This window comes from Colobus angolensis, unplaced genomic scaffold (assembly GCF_000951035.1).
Source record: "Colobus angolensis palliatus isolate OR3802 unplaced genomic scaffold, Cang.pa_1.0 Scaffold15, whole genome shotgun sequence".
NCBI classification, from domain to species: Eukaryota; Metazoa; Chordata; class Mammalia; order Primates; family Cercopithecidae; genus Colobus; species Colobus angolensis.
In genome coordinates this window covers 16,585,733-16,599,293 of record NW_012114599.1, presented here as the reverse complement: position 1 = coordinate 16,599,293, position 13,561 = coordinate 16,585,733, and positions in this window count along the sequence as shown.

Here is a 13,561-nt window from a genome sequence, read left to right as displayed (position 1 = left end):
TCTGTGGGTGCCTCTCATAGTGCTTTAGTATCAGGAAGGTGCTGGCTAGTAAGAGGGAAAATTGTGAAAGAAGAACTTCTCTGACGTCTTCCCACTACCTTTTCAATTCTTTTAGGCTTAAAGAGGGACTATATAAAATTAGCATCCGAAACCAAAATCCATGACTGTCTCTTCTTGCTTCCATTAGGGTGCGAGGTGGAGAGTTGAATAAAACATGTAAATCAACCGCTACAGCAATGCAGTGGGAGAGGAATCTGGGGAGTGAGCGAAGTTAGGCAGGAAAGTCCTCCCAGGAAAGTGGATAAAGGTTATGTCTGGCATCTGGCAAACTGGATGTTAATTCCTTACAATGTGGTAAGAGGAGCATCACTGGAGAGCATAACATGTTAACGGCTACAGAGGCTGACATCTCATTGCTGTGGTTCATGGGAACAGCTAAGTGAAGAGTGCGAGAGTGCAGGAGGAGTAAAAATGAAGTTGATAACATTTGGGATAGAAGTATATACCTAGCTGCTACTCCAGAATTGGCATCTCAAATGGTTGCCTAAAAGGGAATAAAGACATATTTGAAATTGGCTGAGATGAACAAGGCTTGACACTGTGTTATCCAGAAATATGAAGGATGGGGCAGGAGGGGCAAGAAACCCAGGTTCTTTTTCCCTCATTCACTGTGGTATCTGACTTTTTTTTTTTTTTTTAAAGGAATCTAGGGTATAATTGCCTTTTTTATATAGTTTTTTAAAAAGTTTTTGTAAAGTATATGTAACATAAAACTTGCCATCTTACCCATTTTCACTGTGCAGTTCCTGGGAGTACATGCACCGTGCTGTGCAACCATCACTACTTTCTGTTTCCAGAACTTTTCATCCCCCCAAAAGAGAAACTCTACCTATTCAACAGTAGTTCTCTCTCTCTCTCTCTCCCGCTAACCCCTGGTGATAACCTCTGCTCTATTTTCTGTCTATAAATTTGCCTATTTTAGGGACCTCATAGAAGTGGAATCATACAGCATTTGTCCTTTTATATCTGTCTTATTTCACTTCACATGATGTTTTCAAGGTTCATCTGTGTTGTAGCATGTGTTAGAGTTTCAGTTCTTTTTAGGATTAGATAATATTCCATTGCATGGACAAACCACATTTTGTTTGTTCCTTTGTTCCAGGACATTTGGGTTGTAGATTCTGCCTTTTGGCTGTTATGAACAACCTTGCAGTGAACAGTGGAACATAAGTATGTTTGAGACCCTGCTTTCAGTGCTTAGGAGAAGAATTGCCAAATTATATGGTAATTCTGTGCCTAATAGCTTTTCGAAGAGCTGCAAAACTGATTTTTCACAGTGGTTGTAGTGCTAGGTTCCTTGACTCTTACAAACACATTAGCCATTAAGAGTGTGAATAGCTGACCCTAGGACTGCTGAATGGGACTTTGCATATTCTGGGCTCATTGTTTACAAATAACTTCAAAAGAATTTTTTAAGTGAAGCTTATATTTAATGAAACTTTAAAAAGTAAGCTTTGCTTTTTTCTTAATTGTACACTTAGGCAGTCTTTCAGTAGAAATCTAATATTATCAGAGGGATGAAATTGTTTCTGTTTGGTCCTTATTGGAAGAGGAGTGAAAGAATCGAATATCAGATATTGTGCTAGGTATTTTCACCCATCATAAAAAAAAATCACCCTTCCTCATTGTTTTTGCATTAACTTTGTGAGGCAATGTCATTACTCTTATATCACTATGAGGAAGTTGAGGTAATTCTTCCCTTCCTTCCCGTGATAAGTGGTAGAGCTCAGATTTGGTTCTTAGAATTCAGTTAAAAAATCTCATGATTAGCATTTTCCCAATAGGCTAGGAACCTTAATGATTAAACTGTTTATATTTTGATTTTTTTTTTGGATTGTATTAGTTAGGTTTTCTCTGGCCCTTTTTAGTTTAAACAGGAGATGGCTGCAATTTCTTTTTAATTTGGTTTTAGGTAAGCTGTCCTGAGTAACCAAATGTAGCAGCTCATTTTTTTGAGGAACTCAGGACTTTAGTTATTAACAGTATTTCTTTCAATGGTTGCTTGTTAAATAACTTACTCAGTTCAAGGTTTTGATGATTTCGCTGTACTGTGCTTTTCAGAATTTTTGAATTGAGTTACCTCATCTTTTGCAGATAGGATATCTGCTTTTTTAGCATGTAGCTTTCATAATTAAACATAGAAGAGAAGAGGATATATCTTACATCCAGGCAACTTGAGTATGGGGCCACCTCTCTGGCCTAATGGGGCATCCAGAGGACACATTAAGAGGTTGTGCAGTTTTGATCTCCTCCTTTTCAAGGGTCGAAATTTCTGTGTGCCTGGCCCCATCATCTTTATAAACCTGTCTGCCATTGGCTCTTCACTCATATCTGTTATAATAGTTTGGTGATATAGCCCACGTTAAGAGGACTTTTTTTTTTTTTTTTTGAGACGGAGTCTCTCTCTGCCGCCCAGGCTGGAGTGCAGTGGCCGGATCTCAGCTCACTGCAAGCTCCGCCTCCCGGGTTTACGCCATTCTCCTGCCTCAGCCTCCCGAGTAGCTGGGACTACAGGCGCCCGCTACCTCGCCCGGCTAGTTTTTTGTATTTTTTAGTAGAGACGGGGTTTCACGGTGTTAGCCAGGATGGTCTCGACCTCCTGACCTCATGATCCGCCCGTCTTGGCCTCCTAAAGTGCTGGGATTACATGGTTGAGCCCCCGCCCCCCGCCAAGAGGACTATTTTTTAACCATGGAACTACTGACATCTTGGGCCAGATACTTTTTTTTGTTGGGGTGCAGGGCTGTCCTGTGCATTATAGGATATTTAGTGACATCCCTGGCTTTTCCCCACTAGATGCCAGTCTGCCATCTCCAAGTCTTGACACTTAAAAATGTCCCCAGACATTGCCAGGTGTCCCTGAGAAGCAAATACAGCCCCTGGTTAAGAACCACTGGTAAGGGAAGATTTGGAATTACTTCATGTGTTGATCATGTTTATTAATGACCATTACTAAAATTCCCTTATTTTCTGTATTTTTTTCCCTCAAATATCTACTTTCTTTCATTTTAATTTCTCAATCCCTTTTGTCTCTTTCATCTCATTTAGTCTAAGATAATTTTTATTGGTCTTTCTCTTATATTTTCATTTCTCCCATTTTCATGACTTTGTGTTTGCTTGTTTCATTTTACTTTTACTGTGTTTTTCTGGCATACTCTGGTTTTCCCATATTCTGTACTAGCAATCTGTATATGTTGTTTGTATGCACTGTCTGTATATACTGTCTGTATGCACAGTCTGTATGCTGAATGCACAGTCTATATGCCGTAGGCACTGTCTGTAAGCTGTATGCACTGTCTGTATGCAGTCTGTATGCTGTATGCACTGTCTGTATGCACAATCTATAATGCTCTGTCTGCATGTACTGTCTGTATGCTGTATGCACTGTGTATGCACAGTCTGTATGCTGTATTCACTGTCTCTATGCATAGTCTGTATGCTGTATGCATTGTCTGTATGCACAGTCTCTATATTTTATACAGTCTGTGTGCATAGTCTGTATGTTGTATGCACTGTCTGTATGCATAATCTGTATGCTGTATGCACCGTTTGTATGCACAGTGTTTATGCTGTATGCACTCTCTATATGCACAATGTCTATGTTGTACACAGTCTGTATGCATAGTCTGTATGCTGTATGCACTGTCTGTATGCACAGTCTCTGTGTTGTATATATAGTCTGTATGCATAACCTGTATGCCGTATGCATTGTCTGTATGCATAGTTTGTATGCTGTATGCACTGTCTATATGCATAGTCTGTATGCTGTTTGCATTGTCTGTATGTGTTTCCCTTTAGTCTCTTCATCAGCAGCCTGTTACCTCCTAATTCTGTTTTGGTCTGATAGGTAATTCCATATGGACAGGGTCGTGGACCATAAATCCTCATCTCCCTTTATATGTGTGTGTGTGTGTGTGTGTGTGTGTGTGTGTGTGTGTGTGTGTGAGATGCTGCCATGTAGCATCTTCCTGATGGTTTGCTTGTTCTTTGCTATTCCCTATGTGCATATTGCCCTTGAGTACTCTCCAGGGGGAAGAGGTTTTCTGCATCAAATCATAGCTGACACTTTAATTTACTTGAATGCGTATCCTGCTTTTGGAGTAGCATTCACCCATCCTTCTCAATAACTTGCAGGCAGGCGGGGTACAATTGATCACTTGAATTTTGTGGAGAAAAACTGAACCTGGCAGCCTGAAGTTGACCACTGCACCTTCGTCCTGCATCCCTGTTTCCTCTTCTGCTTTTTCTTACTCCTGATTATAAAACTAAGGACCCTCAACACAGGGGAACGGGTTAGATTGTGTTGGACTGGACTTCTGTGGGAAACTTTTTGTGGTCAATTGGGGGTTCCTTTCTGTGAGGTCCAAAGCCCTTTTCTTAACTGGAAAGGGCCTTGTGTTCTGCCAGATCCTCCCACCCTCTCCGCAGATCAAATAATGGATTCAGTAGAAATATGGAAAAGTTTAGTCCGTCTGTGTGCCAAAACTTGCCACTAGGAAGGCAGCAGTGTAAACAGTGTGTGACTAATTCTTTCTTTTAAGGAAAGCAGTTTTATGCGATTGTCTCCCTTTACTTACAAAGATACAGAGGTTTCTGCAGATTCAAGTCTTCAGATGGCAAGCCAGACCCCAGCCTCTGGCCTGTTTCTCTTGTTCTTTCGTGTGTGTCACTAGTATCTCCCCATCACATAATATGCAGTCATATTTTGGCTCCTACCATTCCTAACACCTCACTGTTGATTTCTCTGGCCCTTATTAGTTTAGATTAGTGACCTTCAACCAAACCCAGCGGCCTTTCCTAATTTCTTATTCCTTTGGTTTTCTGCAGCAATTTGCAGGTGATCCTCTCCCGCTTCCTCCTAGAAACTTTCTTCCACTTACCATTTTTGAACTGACTTGATTCTTGTTTTTCTCCTCTTCTGACTTTTTTGTCCTTCTATATTCTCTTTATGTCCCTACCATTAAGTGTGAGTGTCCTCCAGGACCGTGTGGCTCCCTGTTGTTTTTCCTGCAACATTTTTGCATTTGAAGATGTTGGCCTCTCCTAGAATGTCACTATCCTAAACTCAGAGGCTTTTCCTAACCTCTCCTTAGAGATCCACCCCACCTTTCTGTTTCTAAACTAGCATAATCATTCTTGCCCTCTCATAGAGTGGCCCTTTCTTCTGACAGACATGACTCGGCACACATCATCGCACTTACTTTTCCCCTCGGCTTTGAACCAAAGATATTCTTCCAGTGGGCTTGAAACCTGCAAGTTGCTGGACTCCTTCCCTGGCTGTCCCCACCCCTTTGCTCATTTGATCCTCAAGTCCTATTAGTTCTTATAGTTATCTCCATATGGCCCCTTCTCCATTTATTCACTTTAGATGTTGTCTAAAATGTCTTGCTCTAGTAAATGAAGACTTAGCTTATTTACTTCACCCCCTGTCCCCCAGCCTTCCTCCCAAAGTCATTATAGGCACACTGGGAAATACTGAGGGTTCACATCCAGACCATCGCAAGAAAGTGAGTATCCCAATAAAGCAAGTCACATGAATATTTTGGTTTGCAAGTACATGTAAAAGTTATATTTACACTATACCTTAGTCCATTAAGTATATAATAGCATTATGTCTAAAATAAGTACATTAATTGTTTAAAATTGAAATTAATTTTTAAATTAAAATTTAAAAATACCTTATTGCTCGAAAATGCTCATGATCCTCTGAGCCTTCAAATCATATGTGATCTTTTTGCTGGTAGAAAGTCTTTTTTTTTTTTTTTTTTTGAGACAGAGTCTTACTCTGTTGCCCAGGCTGGAGTGCAGTGGCTTGATCTGAGCATAATTCTCAAGAGTCCTAGGGTTTTGGGAATGGTAAATGAGCACTGGCTTCAATTTAAAGTCGTCAGCCACCAACTAAAGTCAGCTTGTCCTTTGAAGCTTTGACGTCAGGCATTGACTTCTCCTCCCTTGCTTGAGTTGGGGAGAACAATTGTCTTCATATATAGGCTTTCAATTGAGATAACACTGTTCAGCCCTACATCTCATTTTCACCCTTTACATGGCTTAAGTATTCCTAACCTTTCTGTGGTCCCCTGCGATGACTGCTTCCTCTGTGTCTGTACTCTTTCACAGTGACTCCTGACCAGTGCCCTTGAACTACCGGCTTGTAACCTATTAGGGAACTCATGAAGTCGTGAAATACGTGTAGTGACTCAAGATGATATGAAAAGAATAGCTTAGAAGAGAACATATCAGGGTGCCCTGCACATCGTAAGGGTAAACACTGTTTTGTAAAATATGTTTTAGTTATGCCGAAACACAGACATATATGTAGATACGGATTGGATCTCCTTGTAAAATGTACTTTTTACTGTGGGTTGAGGTGAAGGAAGTTAGAAAAATATTTTTTAAGGCCATGGCTTGCTCCACCCTGTTACAACAGTCAGTGTTTCTTGGTGCACGTTGAATCTCTTACAGATTTGTTGAAATGTCTCTTGTGTGTTTGTTAATGTATGATATGAAACATATTTATTAACCTGTGTAGAACAGATCTGGATCAATCAGAAGGGATGCTGGAGCAGAGACCCTGAGTTCTCCAGCTCTGTCAAAGGTTAACTCTTTATTTATAGGATTGAGGAGATGTCTTAGGGGGCCCAGTGGATGGGACAGGGGGATCCATCAGTGGGAGGGGCACTTAGGGCATTGGGATAGTAGTGCTTCATCAGTACAGAGTATTTAAATATTTTAAACCACTAATGTGGCTGTACTATTGCATAATAGCTAGATATCAACCCTGGATTTATATCTTTTTAATTTCTTACCTGAAACTTTAAGGATATCTTTGGAGGAAGGGGAAATATATGGGTGCCCTGCCAACCAGTTTGAACCAGAATCTCTGCAGTTTGTAATCTAAGTTTCTCTTTTAAAGTTTAGTCCTCCATTTTAAAAAATTACGGTTACATTGCTGTAACTAATTTGATGTTCACTGGTGTTAGTAAAGGTTTTCTTTTTCTGGAGAAGAGGGAAGGGAGGAGGAAATCCCAATTTAAATGGAGAGAGACTTTTTCCTGAAATACTCAGGGTAACAGAGAAGGAAAGGAAGAAGTAAAGAGGATATATCTTTGTAAGACTGCAAGGTGCTCTGAAGTGGAAATAGCTGTGAATAATGAAATTAGAGGAAAAAGTGGACACAAACCATGAAGGAGAAGGTGAAGAAGAGAGCGTAGGGTGGTGATTTCACATAATGCTTGTAGGATGAGTAATGGGACAGTTTCCTCTACTTGCCTCAGCAGGGGTCCTGTCCATGGCCTTGCTTCTGTCTTTGTGGGGCTGTGGGGCAGAGGGGCATTAGCCTGTGGGGTACCTGTGCACGCACCCCTGTCATGGGGGGAAGCAGGAGAAGGTAAGGGAGTGGGGGCAGCTGTGTGTAGCTCCATATTTGCAACGTGTTTGTAACTTGAGGAATATGTAGACAGTAGTGGCACTTAGCTACTGATTTCCTTAAGTTAGTGATGGCTGAGGGCTGTTACTTAAGTTCTAGACCTAGTACAGCTTGGTTTTACCTTGTTTGTTTATTACCTTTCTGTTACATTCAGGGAAAAAGGGCCCGTCCACATGTATGCTTTCAGCTCATTTCTTGTCCTCTGCTCCCTTGATTCAGAGGGGAGACGAGAGACAACCTCAAGTAGAAGGCGGACCCCATACTTTTACCTTTCTGGCTGTGGTTGGGGCACGAATTAGGTGCAGTAGCCCAAGGTCTCCTGAAAAGCTGGGTTTTCCTTTCCTGAATAGGAGCTAGCCTGTACATCTCTCAGTGGGTCAGAGTAGCATGGTGACAGGATGGCAGCGTGGCCAGAGGGCAAGTTGCTTCCGAGATGCGGAGGATTCCTGTTTCCCAGAGGCTGATAGAAGAGACTTGTGGTTCTTATCAGTCACTACCAGATGTGTCCAGCTGTTTCACTTGCTGCTCTATCCCAACCAAACACACTTAATGTTCAAAACAACACTTACATCATCAAAACAAAAGTGTTCGCAATGTTAAGCCTCAGGCTTTTAGTAATTTAGTCATTAGTCTGGTGACAAAGGGAGTGCCCTTGCGTGGTACTGCATCTGGGAAAATCCAGGCCCAAAATAGATTTTCCAGGCTTTCCTGAAACTACAGGATTTTAAGGGGTAGATCCAGATTATTGACTAAGAGGGAAGCACCCCAATTCTACCCTCTTCTATTCCTTTATCTCTCATGGATGCCTTGTCCCACGGAATAGCTCATTCACCAGCTCCAGTGAGAACGAATCCAATAGAGTGAGACTATTAAAGTTTCTTTTGCTGCTTTTGATATGAGACATTGTATGGTGGTGTTTTGGGTGGCTTGACTATTTGCCTTTTGCACTAACTGCCATGGCATCATTTCTTCCCCTTGTGCAGATAGTCAGTCCCTCCTTAGGGTCAGTGTTTTGGGTCAGATTGCATTAGAGAGCATGTTCCTTTCTAAAGGCTCAGCTTGCTGCAAAAATGTACTGTCCTAACCATTTCAGTAGCAATTTTGCATATTCTGGAATTAGTTGGTATATCTTCTTTATATTTTTCATTCCTCTTCCTCAGGGAATAACTGAATCTGGGCAGAGGCTTATTTTAAAATATGAATTAGATGTGGTAGAAGAGAACTGTCACAGAAAACAAGGGTTGGACCAGGAGGATGAGCACATAGTAATCATATTCAGAAGTTTCCAGAAGTCTTGACTCGTGCTATTAAAAAGATAATGAGAGTATAATTATAACACATTTAAATCAAATAGTATGATTTATATCATTATGAGACACAGCATAAAAAATTTTTTCCCTAAAGCGGCGTCGTAATTTATATTTCAAAAGGGAATTAAAATTATTATTCTTTTAGTTTGCATTTGTTCAGATCTTTACAATCACTGTTTTTCTCAGCACGGGGTCGCAGAGATTCTACAGTACAGATTAGGTAACTGAGGCTTAAAGAGATTAACCAGCTAACCTTTAGTGGTAGGCAGAGTTAGAAGGTCCCACTGGATAATACAGGCTTTAATTGTTTATGATTGATTTTGCTTAACTAATCAAGGTGGGGATTTCTTGCATAATTCCCTTCCTGTACTTTCTTCCCTATTTTCCCCCTTCCCATTTCCAGTGCTGCACTCTTATTAAATATATACCTGTCTGTGTAAACATCTTTGTCTTTTTTCCGTTTTTAGAGATGGGGTCTCACTCTTGTCGTCCAGGCCGGAGTGCAGTGGTGCAGTCATAGTTCACTCCAGCCTCAAACTCCTGGGCTCAAGTGATCGTCCCATCTCAGCCTCCTGAGTAGCTAGGACTACAGTCACGCACCATCTTTTTCTTAACTATAAATGCCATGTTTTTGTGTGAAGGCTTATGGCAATTGTGCTCTGAATCCTCTGATAAAAGTTACCTGTGATGACCTATTTATCATTACGCTTCTTAACTAGACAGGCAGGATCTTTTTCGTGAAGGACGCTTCTGAGGCTAAGCCGTCATTTACCTCCTTGTATGTCATGAGTGGTCAGTGACAGTATTTGAAGGGAATAAAAAGAGCTTTGCCTGGAACTGATGCTCCTTTCTACATTTAACTCGTTTCTTATCCTTTCCTTATTAGCTGACTTTTAAAAGTCCATTATTTAATTCCTTCTCTTTATTTTGTTTCTTCCCAGAGTGACTCCCCTTTCCTCCCAGAGCGTGATGATTCACCATAGCCAGACCCAGGAATATGTGCTCAAGCCCAAGTACTTTCCAGCCCAGAAGGGGATTTCGGGAGAGCAGGCCACTGAAGGTTCTTTCCCTTTAAGATACGGGCAGGATCAAGTTGCGGCACCTTTTCAGCGTGAGTATAGTGTTATCAACCATTTTCCTAAGTTATGGTATCAGAGATTGGAAACGCTTTGTTCAGTGTAGACGGCTTTAATGTGTCACAGTAGATAAAATTCGAGAGTCACTAAAAAATCCACATTGGTTCCTAAAACAGCCAGACAGCAGAAATTTAGCATGGTTTCCTTCTTCTGAGGAAAAGCAGTTTTTCCTGGATTTTGGAAATGAATTTGAAGTGACCTGCCTGTCATTCTGTTTCTGCAAGATGGCTTCATGTGTAACATATTTGCTCTAATTTTGGGTCCAGTCATATGTCTGACGTGTTTACATTGATGAAATATTTTCTTTAGTAAGCTAGCCAGGATTCATGCCTTGTGAAACGTCTGAAATGTCCTGCATAGCTCTCTGAGGTTCTCCTACAGTGGGTATTTTTACATTATAAGGCTCACCTAGTTTTTAGTCTATCCAGCAGCTGGCGTGGCAGATTTCTCTGAATTTGTAAAGCACTATTGTATCAGTGGCCAGCTTGGTTAATATCTCGCTATGTGGGAAGCTCAAGGACAAGGCCTGGCTCAAAGGGTGGGGAATGTGATGATTTGTGGTTTAGGTATTACAGAGTGTCTGCTGGCAGCATCTGGAGAAAACGTTCTGGAGTGAGGCGCAGCCCATCCAAAGGCGAGAGCTAGACACATACTCTCGTTCCAGCGGCTTCCTGCCCTGTCACATGTTGACTGATTGCCTGCACCATAGGTAGTGAAAGAGAATGCCAGTTGTGAGGTGGAAAAGGACCGTCTTTCACCACTGGGAACAGTATGAAGAGTTGAGATACAGTTTTTACTACTGTTTGGCACTTGTGAAGTCCATATGTGTTGTGGCTTTGGTTCCCTACACCCGCTCCACCTCCCCGTTTCTGTACTGAATCTAAAGTGATTGACTCTTCCCTCAGAATTGGTCATTTAACAGAAAGAGTATCTAACAGCAGGTTTGTACATCCACTTTTTGTCTTTTGAGAAAGTCCTGCTCAGTGACCGGTGGCTACTCACATCTCAGCTTCCTAAGTAGCTAGGACTACAGTCATGCACCATCTTTTTCTTAAATATAAATGCCATGTTTTTGTGTGAAGGCTTATGGCAGTTGTGCTCTGAATCCTCTGATAAAAGTTACCTGTGATGACCTATTTATCATTACGCTTCTTAACTAGACAGGCGGGATCTTTTTCGTGAAGGACGCTTCTGAGGCTAAGCTGTCATTTATCTCCTTAAATAAATAAATTAAAATTCATTTAAATAAATTAATTAAGTAAAAGATGTACTTCTTATTTCCTTGGGGTTTTATGTAGATGACGATTTTTTTAAAAACAGCTCCCAAATCAGAGTGTGATGGGAGGAGAGGTGTTTTTTTTTTTTTTTTTTTGAGGCGGAGTCTCACTCTGTCGCCCAGGCGGGAGTGCAGTGGCGTGATCTTGGCTCACTGCAAGCTCCGCCTTCCAGGTTCACGCTATTCTTCTGCCTCAGCCTCCCGAGTAGCTGGGACTACCGGCGCCCACCACCACACCCGGCTAATTTTTTCTATTTTTAGTAGAGATGGGGTTTCATGGTGTTAGCCAGGATGGTCTCGATCTCCTGACCTCGTGATCCACCCGCCTCGGCCTCCCAAAATGCTGGGATTACAGGCGTGAGCCACTGCACGTATCCGGGAAGAGAGTTTTTAAAGTTTATGATCATACTGAGAAAAGAAGAGAATTCTGAGTTATCTGGAGGTATCAGGAAAAGATGGTTAGAGAACACTGGTATTAAGACTAGAGACTAGACTGTGGTTTTGATTTGTTTTCTATAATTTGTTGTTGGAATGAAAATTCCCACTCTGTGTGTATTCCCACACTCATGTGTATATATGTATTTTAAACTCTCAAATCTTGGTTGAACTGTGTTCTGAAAGATGAAATTATATTTTAGAAGACTGTGAAGATAAGTTTCTTATCTGTTCTGTCCATAACTTTCCCATTCATCCTGTTTAAATATATTTTCTACATAGTAGGGAGCTAGTAAAAGAATGTAGACTAATATACATTATCACAGTGATGGTGTTCTCTGCTCAAATCCCCTAAAAGATGGCTGTTGTTCAAAAAGCTCAGGAATTAACTGAAAGAGTTAAGCATGTAGGAAAGGCAAGAAGGGAGATGTGGCTATTTTTGCTGAGGCCAGAGCTCTACCGAGAGCTGGAGGGCTAGTTGGAAAGTTTTTAAAAGAGGTAATTTGGCAGGACCATGAAGAATACTGAAATAGCAAAATGGAGTAAGAACCACAAAAGATGATTAAAACTGGAAAGGAGGTACAAGTAGTAGGAAGGACCTAAACATACTCTGTCTCTGCATACTCCCATTCTGTGGTAGGTAAAAGAGGAGGCTCCAAGGAAGCCTTACATGGAACAGAAAGGAAGGAAAAGTAAGTCAGAGAAGTCTGAGGAAAGCAGCTTTTAGCATCTTCATTTTCATGTTTACAGAAGGGATCAAATGCAAACAGATTAATTTCTTATTGTGCTGAAAGATTTGAAGGTCAAACAGAAACTGATAGTTGTGATTCTTTAGAAAAATAGAAGATGCTAAGATCATTTGAGCATGATGTATCTTGGAGTGAAATTGAAGGAGTGAGGTATGTCATAGTAGTCCACTGCCATTACTTTTGAGAAGCTACTAGAGCTAGAGAAGACATTTAGGTTGGCAATAACAAGTGTTATCTTCTCCCTTTAAAAGTGATTAAAAAGGGGGTCTACAGTAATTACCGGTTGGTATGTTTAATATTGATATATTACAAGAGCGATAATAATAATGCATACCTTGAGCTCTAAGCACTGTGCAACTTTTAGCTCATAATGGGAGGAGACAGTAGTCTACAAGCCCAAGGGAATAAGGATTTGCTCTCGACACTTGGTAACAGAAAAAGAATAATTGTTTTGAATAAGCAGGAAAGAGATGAGGATGGAGGCGATGGATTAATAAAGTAAAATACATTAATGTATCAAATGTAGTACTCTCCAGATAAAACATTATAGATAGAGAGAAACTAACCAAGTTGCTAGTGAGGTGCTTTCTTTTGGGAGGGATGACTATTTTATGGATTTTGCCAGAGTTTTGGTAACACAGTTCACCATCCCTGTCCAATGTGTACACACTGCTTTTCCTAATTTGATTCTGTATATTTACCAGTCTTCTTAGTCGCTTTCTAGGTAATTTGACATCCTGTGCTGAGTGTTCTCTGGTCATTGGTAAAGGATATCTTTTTTTTTTTCCAGCATCTTTTCAAAGTTCATCCGTGTTATAGCATATATCAGTATCTTATTCCTTTTTATGGCTGAGTATTACTCCCACATTGTATAGAGCTATGTATCTCAGTTTGTGTATCCATTCATCAGTTGATGGACATTTCTGGTTGTTCCCTCTCTCTTGGCTATTATGAATAATGTGGTGCAGTGGCACGATCTCAGCTCACCACAACCTCTGCCTCTCAGGCTCAAGCAATTCTCCTGCCTCAGCCTCCCGAGTAGCTGGGATTACAGGTGTGCGTCACTACTGCCCAGCTAGTTTTTGTATTTTTAGTAGAGACAGGGTTTCACCATGTTGGCCAGGCTGGTCTCGAACTCCTGACCTCAAGTGATCCGCCCACCTCGGCCT